This window comes from Acomys minous (assembly GCF_964271855.1).
Source record: "Acomys minous genome assembly, chromosome: 19".
Lineage (NCBI taxonomy): Eukaryota > Metazoa > Chordata > Mammalia > Rodentia > Muridae > Acomys > Acomys minous.
This window is the reverse complement of record NC_140499.1, coordinates 25,958,589-25,971,264: the sequence shown is the minus strand read 5'-3', so window position 1 is coordinate 25,971,264 and position 12,676 is coordinate 25,958,589.

Below are 12,676 nucleotides of genomic sequence, written 5' to 3'. Positions count from 1 at the left end.
TGGCCTGCATGAACCATCATACCCTGTTCCTTAATAGATTCAATATATAGCTGTCCATTATATATTAAAACAGCTCATTACAAACTTTGTTCATACTATTATATTTCTTTTATTTTTGTATGACATGTTATCTGCTTGTTCATTTTTTAAAAATCAAATCTAGGGACTTGTATCTGCTATCTGGGTGCTCTACCACTTAAACTATAGTCTCAGATCCTATTATACCTTTTAAATCTTACTTTATAAACTGACACAAAATTGGCTTGTATATTATTATAAGCTCTTTTTATGCAAACATGTGTTTTATAAGATATTAATTATGGACTAAGAATGCATTTAAACTAAATATACTATGTCAAAACAGTCTGCTGATAGAACTTACAGATCAAATTTATTTAATCACAAAATGTTCAGTATTTTTAGAAAATAACTAACCACATTTTAGTTTTGGACAGTAAACAACAAAATATTAAACAAGTCATTTTAAGCAAATGATATTATATGATTACACAAACAGCAAGAAGATGTTGCTCTTGTGCTAACACACACACACACACACACACACACACACACACACACACGTACACATTTTCATCCACATAAATACTTAAAGCAGAATGGAGGACAGCTTGAATTCAGCAAAATTTCAGGGTTGGGATGTTACTGGTTTTGTGTTTGGTTAAGGGTCATTTTGACAAGGAAGACAGTCTTGTCTCTGAAGACCATAATTTCATGAGAATTAAACTTTCCTTTAACAATAACAATGCATTTTTGTTCATCAGTGATTTTGGTTATTTTTTTAATTTATTTTATTAATTTATTCTTATTACATCTCAGTGGTTATCCCATCCCTTGTATCCTCCCATTCCTCCATCCCTCTCATTTTCCCCTTACTCACCTCCGCTATGACTGTGGCTGAGGGGGACTTCCTCCCCCTGTATATGCTCATAGGGTATCAAGTCTCTTCTTGGTAACCTGCTGTCCTTCCTCTGAGTGCCACCAGGGCTCCCCCTCCAGGGGACATGGTCAAATATGAGTCACCAGAGTACGTGTGAAAGTCATACCCTGCTCTCCACTCAACTGTGGAGAATGTTCTGACCATTGGCTAGATCTGGGGGGGGGGGGTTTAAGGTTTACCGCCTGTATTGTCCTTGGCTGGTGCCTTAGTTTGAGTGGGACCCCTGGGCCCAAATCTGCCTGATTTTAAAGGGAGCCATTATAATTGTTAGGACTCAGTTTCAGCTCATTGTATTTTACAAAACTTCTTTGTAGCTTTCTAAGCATAATATTGTTTGAAAACTTGATAGTGTATGATTCTTAAGTAGAGAAAACAGTATAATTATGTATGTATTCAAATTTCTCTTCATTATACCCAATCAGTGGGTATAATGAGTGATCAAGAAATCACAGTGTTATGTGAAAGTATAGAGTACTCTTCATGGGCAGAGAAAATAATGGCATTTGATATATGGATAAAGATTAACATGCATATATATTATTTGCTATGTGTCATAGCAATTAGAAATCCATTTTTCTATTCATAGCTTTTTACTTACATATATGTCAATAATATTAGCTTATATTGTATCTCACTTTTTGGTCCCTTTCAAGTCAGCTTCTATGACTGACTGCCCAATGAAGATGCTCCTATTAAATCCTGATATGATCACTCATCTCAATTATTCTTTATCCTTTGCTTCCACCGCACTTAATGTTAATTGTTTTGAACAGAACCATATTGACAAACATATAAGAATGAAAGTATTATGAACATGTCCTGAATAGAGCATTTCACTCAGCCTGTCTGCAAAGCTAATTATTTTTAAAAGTGGGAGTAGTGTAAAAATCAGGAAAGATGTTTCCCTATTCATTCATAAATTCAAATTTTATTTACATAAAATTTAAGAAAACTTCAAAAAACCCGACTTAGAAGCATTCAGCTTCCATAAATAAACTAGAATCTTAAAAACAGTAATACAATGCTATATCTGACAAACACATAACCTTGTATTATACAATAGCAAGTTGACACCACATGGTTTAGCTTACAATGTGACCAATAAATATCACTGTCAGAATTATGAACAGATCCCAAATTTATGGGTTTCTAGTGGACAGTTCACTGTTCCAGGCAGGCCGTTAGCATATTTCATTTAAGGTGCCATGTCATTCATGTGACATGCCTTATTGTTTCTGTTTACTCTGCTTTCGTACTCATTCTTTAAATACCAGATTTATTGATCACTGATAGAAATTCAGAGTTGAGTGTGATCATTTTAAAGACTCAAGACGAGGAGCCCACCTCCAGTAAACGCATAATCACTCCATTAACTAATCATCAAATTAGGGAATGATAGCAACTAAAATATTTACAGTCTCAATCTGATAGAGTCACTGGTCTAAATACTCAAGGTTATAAATACATTAATTTGCTTGTTTCCACAGACTTATTAGAATTGATTTAGGACAAAGGACATGTTCATCTCTTGCTTGTGTGGTTGATTATTAAAATGTTTCCAATAATAAAGGATATATGAGTAAGCATTAATGTGGTCTTCTCTGAAGATACAAGTTAAATTAAACTAACGTGGACTGAGCAAAACGTTAAGCCATATCTGGTCAATCAACTTCACCCTTGGTTCTTGTATATATTGTGATTTCTTCCTTTGTCTCATATTAAATTGTACTTATGAAGAAATATTCCAATGAATATACTACATCATAAAATTAACCTGCACAGCTGGGATTAATTAAATACAGAACTATGATATCTGATAAACTTCATAACTCACCTAACATGGTTCTCAAAAACAAATTATCCAAGATAGTAAATGGCGAGTTTAGAATAAATGTTAAGATTACTTATTAGGATGTATATGAGTATGTGTGTGTATGTGTGTGTCTCTCTGTGTGTGTTGTGTGTGGTGTTGTATTTGTGCATGTATGTGTACATTATGTGTATATGGTAGAAGGTGGATGCTGAGTATGTTCTGAGTTCAAACTCTGATTACCAGTGATAAACATAATTACAGACTGAAAGCTATCTGGTCCAATTTGTTTTAGTTTTTATGAGTTCAGTGTGTGAAGTATTATTACAAAAAGTAATAAAGAAATCTTTATATTTTCTCATACATTTTATACTTTTTTAGAAACTAATTACTTTAGGGTTAATTTTATTTTTTTATTTTTTTTCTCCTTTATTAATTTATTCTTGTTACATCTCAATGGTTATCCCATCCCTTGTATCCTCCCATTCTTCCCTCCCTCCCATTTTCCCCTTATTGCCCTCCCCTATGACTGTTCCTGAGGGGGATTACCTCCTCCTGTATATGTTCATAGGGTATCAAGTCTCTTCTCTGTAACCTGCTGTCCTTCCTCTGAGTGCCACCAGGTCTCCCCATCCAGGGGACATGGTCAAAGGTGAGGCACCAGAGTATGTGAGAAAGTCATATCCCACTCTCCACTCTACTGTGGAGAGTGTTCTGTCCATTGGCTAGATCTGGGTAGGGTTTTAAGGTTTACCATCTGTATTGTCCTTGGCTGGTGCCTTAGTTTGAGCGGGACCCCTGGGCCCAAATCTGCCTATCATAGTGTTCTACTTGTAGGCTTCTAGGACCCTCTGGGTCCTTCTAGTTTGCCATTCTCCCATGCTTCTCTCATTTAGAGTCCCACTAGAATGTCCTCCCCTCTGTCTCAGTTTCCTGGTAAGTGAAGGCTTTCATGGGACATGCCCCTTGGGCTAATATGCAGATATAAGTGAGTATATACCATTTGAGTCTTTCTGCTTCTGGGTTAACTTACTCATTATGATCATTTCTAGCTCAATCCATTTATCCACAAATTTTGGGAATTCCTTGGTTTTAATAGCTGAATAGTATTCTATAGTGTATATGTACCACAGTTTCTTTATCCATTCTTCTATTGAGGGACACTTAGGCTGTTTCCATGTTCTGGCTATTATGAATAAGGCTGCTATGAACATGGTTGAGCAAATTTTCTTGTTGTGTGCTGGAGCATCTTCTGGGTATATTCCAAGGAGTGGAATAGCTGGGTCTTGAGGAAGCCCTATTCCCATTTTTCTGAGATAGCACCAGATAGATTTCCAAAGTGGTTGTACTAGTTTGCATTCCCACCAGCAATGAAGGAGTGTTCCTCTCTCCCCACATCCTCGCCAGCATGTGGTGTCGCTTGAATTTTTGATCTTAGCCATTCTGATTGGTGTAAGTTAGAATCTCAGAGTTGTTTTGATTTGCATTTCTTTAGGGTTAATTTTAAGAAGGGTAAAATGTATAAAGTTAACTTGACAATTTGTCTGTATACTTAGATCTTATTCAATTGTATAGAAAAGCTAATAAAAATCAATGAACTTTAAGCAAACTTAGTCATTATTTATAAAATATTTTGTATTTGATTAATAGAAGTAAATAAACATTGAGTCAGAAGGCTCTATAATTTTTAGTGGTTGTTTTACAAATGTGTTGCAGTTTCTCTCTTAATCCCGCTAACACCCAAATAATTGAGATTGAACTATTATGTTTATTTAATAAGCTTTATAGCACAAAAACTGAGCAATATAAGTCTATATTATTCCTATAAATCACCAAAATTGCTTTCTCTCCCTTAGGTGCTCTCTTCTTATGACTCCTGGCCCTCTTGGGCGGCTCAATCCCCAGTTTCTCTCTCCTCTCCTCTGCTCTCCTCTCCTGTCCTCAACTCTCCTTTCCTCTCCTCTTCTCTCTTTTCCTCTTGTGACCTGCTGGAAGGACGTCCAGCACTATTCTCTCCCCTGCTCTGTAGTTGGCTGTCAAGCATCTTTATAGACATAACAGGGACAATTGGGGAGGAGTGTTTACACAACACTGACATAGGAAATTCTCAGAACAAGGATTGCAACCAGATAAGGGGGGCACAGAAATCAGTATGCATATCTAATTGTACACAAAGATTCTCATGAGTGTACAGTTATGAAAATAAAGCACTGCATTCTAATGAAATTTTGTTGTGCATTCTTTTTTCCTTTTTCTAATTTTATTTTATTTTTAAAATATATTTTATTACTTTATTCATATTACATCTCAATTGTTATCCCATCCCTTGTATCCTCTCATTCCTCCCTCCCTCCCATTTTCCCCTTATTCCCTTCCCCTATGATTGTGACTGAGGGGGACCTCCTCCCCCTGTATATGCTCATAGGGTATCAAGTCTCTTCTTGGTAGCCTGCTATCCTTCCTCTGAGTGCCACCAGGCATCTCCATCGAGGCATTTGTTGTGCATTCTTTATCCATCATAGAATGTTAAAATATATAATTTATGAACAATGTAAATTGATATTCTTCTTAAATATCTTCCTATTTCAAACAACATACTTTTAAAATAATCTAAAATGTATACATTGATACCTAGCAATGTTTTTCAATATTTTCAATAGCAATTAATACCACTTAATTTCTATAAAACATTATTATGTTGATTTACTGGATATATTACTTTTGTCTTCAGGTAGCAAATGAATGCATTATTTATGTCATGTAGCTAACAGTAGTCTAAGTCTATGTATTTTGTAAAATACATCTCATATATTTAAAGGTTTTCATGGAACTCTTAGTAGTTATCTATCTCACTTGATTATGAGCCAACATGCAAAATTTTCAAATGCAATTGTAATATTTATTTACAAAGGTATACTTAAACTATGTTATATTAACAATTTGGTAAGGCCTGATGAAGAAAACATTGTTTGATTCCCTCATATTTTGGTCACCTTGGATAAATGGAGGTTATGAAATTAGGAATCTGAGAGTGTGGATTAGGATTAATATACTAATAATGAAAGAAAACACAATATTTATGAAAATATGTTATTAATTCTGTAAAAATCATAACAATTCCAAAAATTAAATTTAAATACCTACGTAATTGAAAATTAAAATGTACAACCTCCTTGTTATAAGTCTGCATCTTAGCCCATATATAATTTTACTTTTTTCAATTGAAGCATATAATTACATATATTTATATCTACTTTGCCATAGTTGAACCAATTTACTAAGAATAACATGTTTGGATACAATAGATGATTTTGACTAATTAAAAACTCTAAGTAATTTCATGTGCATTCTGTGATAAAAAGTAAACAAATACAGCTATAGTAATATTAGTATAAATATTTACTTCCGCACTAACAAGTTTTGCCAAAATAAAATCTCCAAGTAGTATCATGCAGTTATTTTATATTCAGTTATTATTTTGAACAGATTGATTTAATACTAAAATTAAATCTCATGTTTATACCAATCAGCAACTGAGATTTAAAGTCAAGAGGAATGTTTTGAGTAAAATCATTTAATGGACTTGAAAAGCCTTCTAGTTATTCACTTTGTGGCTTGTAGACTATGGGCAAATAGACTGTTCTAAAGTAAATAAACTGGAAAAATCCAAGGATATTGAAAGTAAACAGTATTTCAAAGCTAGGTTACAATTAGGTAACACTCTGAATACTTCATCCCAAAGGCATCATGCATAACTTAAGACTTTTTTTCCTTAAAGCATACTCATGCCTGAAGGCAAAGACCTACACGGTGTGTTAATCTGCTTGCCTTCAGAAAAAGTGAATGAAATGAGGCTTTTTTTTTTTCCTGATAGCAGCATACATTAACCTTCTGTGCCTTGGAAGAAAGAACTCTGAAGGCATATGCACCCACAGATGGAAATGCACTCGTGGAATTTTTCTGCTGCAGCTGATATTAGTTAAGTGATTGGAACATTTGTACTTCAGTTGGACTGATGGGGGAATAGAAACAGATGATATTAAGAACAGATTAGTGACCTTCGCACTGCACAAAAATGTTTCTGCTCATGTTTCCCTTCTTTCTTGTTTTGCTTTGGTGATTATTTTAGAAGCATAGTGTGCATTTTTAATGATTTCTACTAGATTAATTGTGTTTACGTCAGAATTTAATTAAGTTGCCTGAACTGTCTAAAACAGTCCTATCCCTAAAAAGTAAGTGGATATCAAGGGAGTAAAAGACAAAAGAGTAACTGTCTGTTAAGAGCTTCGTGCCAATATCAAAATTCCTACTCGTTTTTATCAGAAGAGAAAGCAGAACCAAAAGTAAACATAATGATTCTCTGAAGTGTTTTAAACACTCAATCACTTTTCATACCACTAATGTCTTAGTACATGTCCTATCAATGTTGTTCAAAGTGGATGATGAAAAATGTAATACATACACAATGGAATTTTATTTAGCCACAAAGAAAAATGAAATTCTGAATTCTGCAGACAAACGAGTGGATCTGGAAATTAAAATATAGGCTGAGAAAAATAGAGTTTTCTTTTACATGCTGATCTTTGCCTTTAATTTTTATATATGTGCATTAAATGAGAGGTTGTGTATACATCAGGAAAGTACGGAGGAAACTCAGAAAGTAAGTAGTGAGGAAGGACACAATACATATTACATAAAAGAAACATTGTTCAGGGAGAGCAGGGGGAGAAGGGAGAGCATGGGACAGAGCAGGCTCAACAAATTTACAAATAATAATGCCATAATAAAACCTATAATCCAGTGTATTAATTAATAAGTTAAATAATGTTTATAAAATCACGCAACATATATGAACATTTCACTGTTGTTTTCTGTTATCTGACACATATTGTGATTCTTGACTTATTTGAACTTACTTTTAGGCAGATGAATTCCAGAATATGGAGAGACACATTTAGGTCACCCCAGGCCAGATACAGCCATTGATATGCTGAATCTGCTCTAGCATTACTCGTCGATATGTTTTTCATTTCAAGTCCTGCTGTATGTTCACCTAGTTTCCTCTGAGTGCTGTCTTAACTCAGTGTCATCTGGTAGACATGTGCACCAGTGAATCACCTGGCCTGTCTTCATATATTTATACAGTTTTTAAAGACATTCCTCCCCCACTTCTCTTTCTCTCTGTCTCTCTCTGTCTCTCTCTGTTTCTCTTGGTCTCTGTCTCTGTCTCTTTCTCTGTCTCTGTCTCTGTCTGTCTGTCTGTCTGTGGGTCTCTCTCTCTCTCTCTCTCTCTCTCTCTCTCTCTCTCTCTCTCTCTGTGTGTGTGTGTGTGTGTGTGTGTATGTGTTTCAGTTTTAAGGATAAAGCTATAAAAGGCTACATGAACACTGTTCAAAGATACCTAAATGGCCTATGGAAAGTTAAAATGTCACTATAATTTTCATATTAAATAAGTAAACTGCTTTTTAATTAAAGGATAAAAAAGCTTCTGATGTTGCAATCTCAATTATTTACCTCTATTGGTAAAAAGTATGTATATTTGAATTTTATTTTCAATTTTTAAATGATTTAGAGAAAAACTAATTTGGATATTTTAATATGGAAATGGGGAGACACCATAAAATGAAGCATTAATTTGTTAATTTGTCAGGAATGTAGATGATATGAAGCTGAGATCACAGATAAATGGGAGGTTTTGAAGCAATGGTCAAAATGCTTTTACTTCTACCATTATCATTTTCTCAGATGTGAACCTTGAAGATGTGCTGTCCCATAGAGCTACCTAAGCCTGTGGCTCTTTCTCTCCATGGACATACATGTCTGTGATGCTTTCATTGTCACATCCTCAAGGACTTAGGAAGCTATTCGGTTCTCTTTTGAACAAAACAGTTAACAGATTTTTAAAATCCCTTTCAATTTAATCCCATCAAAAATTGAAATATTGAGAAAGCATGAGAATAATAAATAAGTAGAAGATATTGAAAGTCCAAACTGTCTCCTGGCCCTTAATCCCCTGTATGCATGAATTTCCTCAAAACACTTATATAATCTTACTGAAAAGTCAGCAACATAGAAGAAAATAATATAAGATTAAAGAGATACAGAAAAATATTCATAATACAAATGAGAAACTGAGCAAATATAACTTATAAAACATTAGCTACTATCTGCTTACAGGCCAGAACCATTTGGGTTACAGGAGTGAATCAACAGAGATGAGTTTGGCTTCAGGCCACAATACACATTAACCACCACACCAACAAGAACTGAGGGACATGTGAGCAGCTTTTGACTTGAGGCTCTCTCAGCCTGCAACTGGGTCACAGCCAGTAAACTAAGAGGAGCTGAGCTGGGTGCCGGTTCCAACACCGATTGTCCACCTTCTTCAGAAAGTCCCAGAAAAGCTCTAGCAATTATCTTCTTGCTTGGAGCTCTCTATGCTGGCTCCCAAGCTGCCTGGACCACATGAGACACACACAGACAGCAACCCGATTGGAGGAACCTCCAGGCCTGCTAACAGTGGAGACATCCAGATGGCTAGAGGCCAGTGCAAGTTGACAAGAAACAAAATTCAGAGCATATGACACCACCAAAAAGCAATGATCCTACCATAGAAAGCCCTGGAGATATGAACACCCACAAAGCAGAAGAGATGGCTTTACATCTGAGGTGACGAATATGATAGAAGCCTTGAAGGAGGAAAACAAATCGTTCGAATAAATATAGGAAAATGTATTCAAACACATGATGGAATTGAATAAATCGTATAAAGAATTATAGTAAAATTCAATAAAATGAAAGAAATAAATGAATAAAAAAAGAAATGAATAAAACCATTCATGACCTAAAATGGGTATTGGAAGCAACAACGAAAACAAAACCTGAGGTGATCTTGGACTTGGGAAATCTAGGGAAGAGAACAGGCACTGCAGACAAAAGCAACATCAACAGAAAAGTGATGGAAGAGAGAACAGTACAGAAGATATTGTTGAAGTTATTGATACATAAGTCAAAGAACACATTAAGACTAAACAGTTTCTGACACAAAACACTGAAGAAATCTTGTACACTAGGAAAAGACCAAATCTAAGAATAATCATAATAGAAGATGGAAAAGACTCCAAGTTCCTGGCCCAGAGAACTTTTTGAACAAAACCATAGATGAAAACTTCCCTAAGCTAAAAAAAGAAATGCTTATAAACATAAAAGAAGTTGACAGAACGCAAAATAGATTGGAACAGAAAAGAAAATCTTCATGCCACAAACTAATCAAAGTTTATATGTACAGAACAAAGAAAGAATATTAAAAACTGCAAAAAACAAAAGGTGAAGTCACATATAAAGGAAAACCTATCAAAATTACACCTAGCTTCTCAAAAGAGACTATAAAAACCTTCAGGGCCTGGACAGATGGTATACAGACTCTAAGAAACCACAGATGCCAACCCATACTACTATATCTAGCAAAACTTTCAATAACCATACATGGAAAAGACAGGATTTTCAATGGCAAAACCAAGTTTAATCAGTACCTAACCACAAATCCAGACCTACAGAAGATACTAGAAAGAAAACACTGACTCATGGAGGCTAAGTACACCCAGAAAAACACAGGAAGTAAATAACCTCACATCCACAAAACCAAAATAAAGGAAACACACACACACATACACACATACATACACACATGGCACCAATACAACAAACAAACAAACAAACAAACAAACAGGAAATTAACAACCACTGGTCATTAACATATGCCAACATCAAAGGGCTCAAGTCACCAGTAAAAAAAAAAAAACCACAGACTAGCAGAATGGATGTAGGAACAGGACCCATCATTCTGTTGCATACAAGAAAGCCACCTCAGGAATAAATAGATATTACCTCAGAGTAAAGGGCTGGAAAAAGGTATTCCAAGAAAACAGTCCCAATAAGCTAGCTGGAGTAGCCATTCTATTATCTAAAAAATTGACATTCAACCAAAACTAATCAATAGAGATAGAGAAGGACACTTCATACTCATCAATGGAAAGATACACAAAGTACATCCTGAACATCTACGCCCCTAACACAGGAGACCCACATCCATCAAAGAAACATTACTAAAGCTTAAATCACACATTGAACCCCACACATTAATTGTGGCAAAACAGAACTAAAAAGATGACATAATCAATTGATTTCAACTGCAGTAGCAGGTGGAAGTGCGTGAGGGCGGTAGGACTGAACACAGGAGTTATCTTAGGAAGGGTAAGAAAAACTATATCTCACCTTTACTGAACATCCTTCTGAAAGAGAGATAAACCTGTTTTTTAGGATCCCAAGTGCAGGATTGGAATGGTCTTGTGAGAGAACAGGTGAGGTTAATCCACTAGAAGACCGACCACCTTGTGCGGGAACTTGATTGTTGCCAGCTGAGAAGATTTCCGTGAACACACTCTGGGAGGAGATATATAAATGAGCTGGAAATTGGAGGTGGGGCTTTTTGGAGACTTCAGATAATTTTGGCTGTTCATCTTGAGAGGCTTGTAGAGAGAACCGCTCAAGGGAAGGCTTCAGGGCTCCAGCTTCTGCTGAGGTGCTGGGTTCTGGTTACTCTAGGTTCCACCAGAAGAAATCCTGCAGATTGTGCCAGGAGAATCATTTCTCGGAACTGATATTCTTACGGTTTTGTTATTGTGTCCATTAATCCTCATTTCCTATTGGTTTGGTTAGTGGGGTTATAAGTGACGTATGCTCAGCCACTAAGTTGTTAATAAAATATACTGGTTAAGAAAATTGATCATACATCCTTCAAGGACAAGGTTTTGAAAATCATACTATTAAAAAAGCAGGCCATGCTGGTCATCGGAGCAGTTATGAGACAGTTGTTTTTAGCGGGGTCTGCTGTGACCAAGCCAACGATGGTTGTTTTCAGTGGGGTCTGCCGTGGCCATGCCAGTTGTCTTGTTTTTCTTATCGCCAAGGAGTGCAGTATAGCCATGAGGAACAATGATCTTAGCCTGTTTTACATTATCACTGTCCAGAGATGTTGGCTGGAGGGTATTTCTGTGAGACCCACATCATCCCTGACACTATAACAGTTCTGCATTACTGTCCCTCAAATACAGGCATTAAAAGCCCTTGATCCTCAGAGAACAGTGGCCTCTGGAAACTGATATCAATGGTTATTTCCTCTATCAGCAGCTTCACATTTTACCCCAGGTATTTTCACCAAGACCAACTTTGATGCAACCCCCCAAGGTATCCATGCAGAAGATATGGTTTAAGCCATAGTTTCAACATTGATTTTTCTAAAATACAGTGAATTTGTTTAGACATTTTTGTATATTCATCTGATGAAATTTTTTATTTATATTTTCAGTGTGGAATTTCTCAGCATTTGCATCTTGAAGCTCATGTTTCTTTACATACATCTCTATAATTTATAGGATTCTCATTTAAAAATAGCAGTTATTCATCACAGTAGAATAATGATCTTTTGTTTTTTTGCATTTTGATTTGTTTTGTTTGTAGTTTTGAGACAGGGTTTCTCTGTTTGTAGCCCTGCCTTGCTTGTCCTGGACTCGCTTTGTAGACCTCGAACTCACAGCAACCCGCCTGTCTCTGCAGGGGAAGATATACACAAGTAATAACTTAAGGAAAAGGGGGCTTCTATTACAATCATTAGAAGATGTAACTCAAAGACCAAAATTTACACTAATAATTATAATTTTTATCAAAATTAGAATAATGATTCTAAAAGAACACTCATTACATATTACTAGTAGGCAAAGCATAATTATCCTTACATGGAACACTTATGCAGACACACACATTAGTATAAATGCAATCAAACACTGGAAAACCTATAAAAAGTAATCTGTATTAATTACATACTGACCACTGAGATGCTATGTGTATGT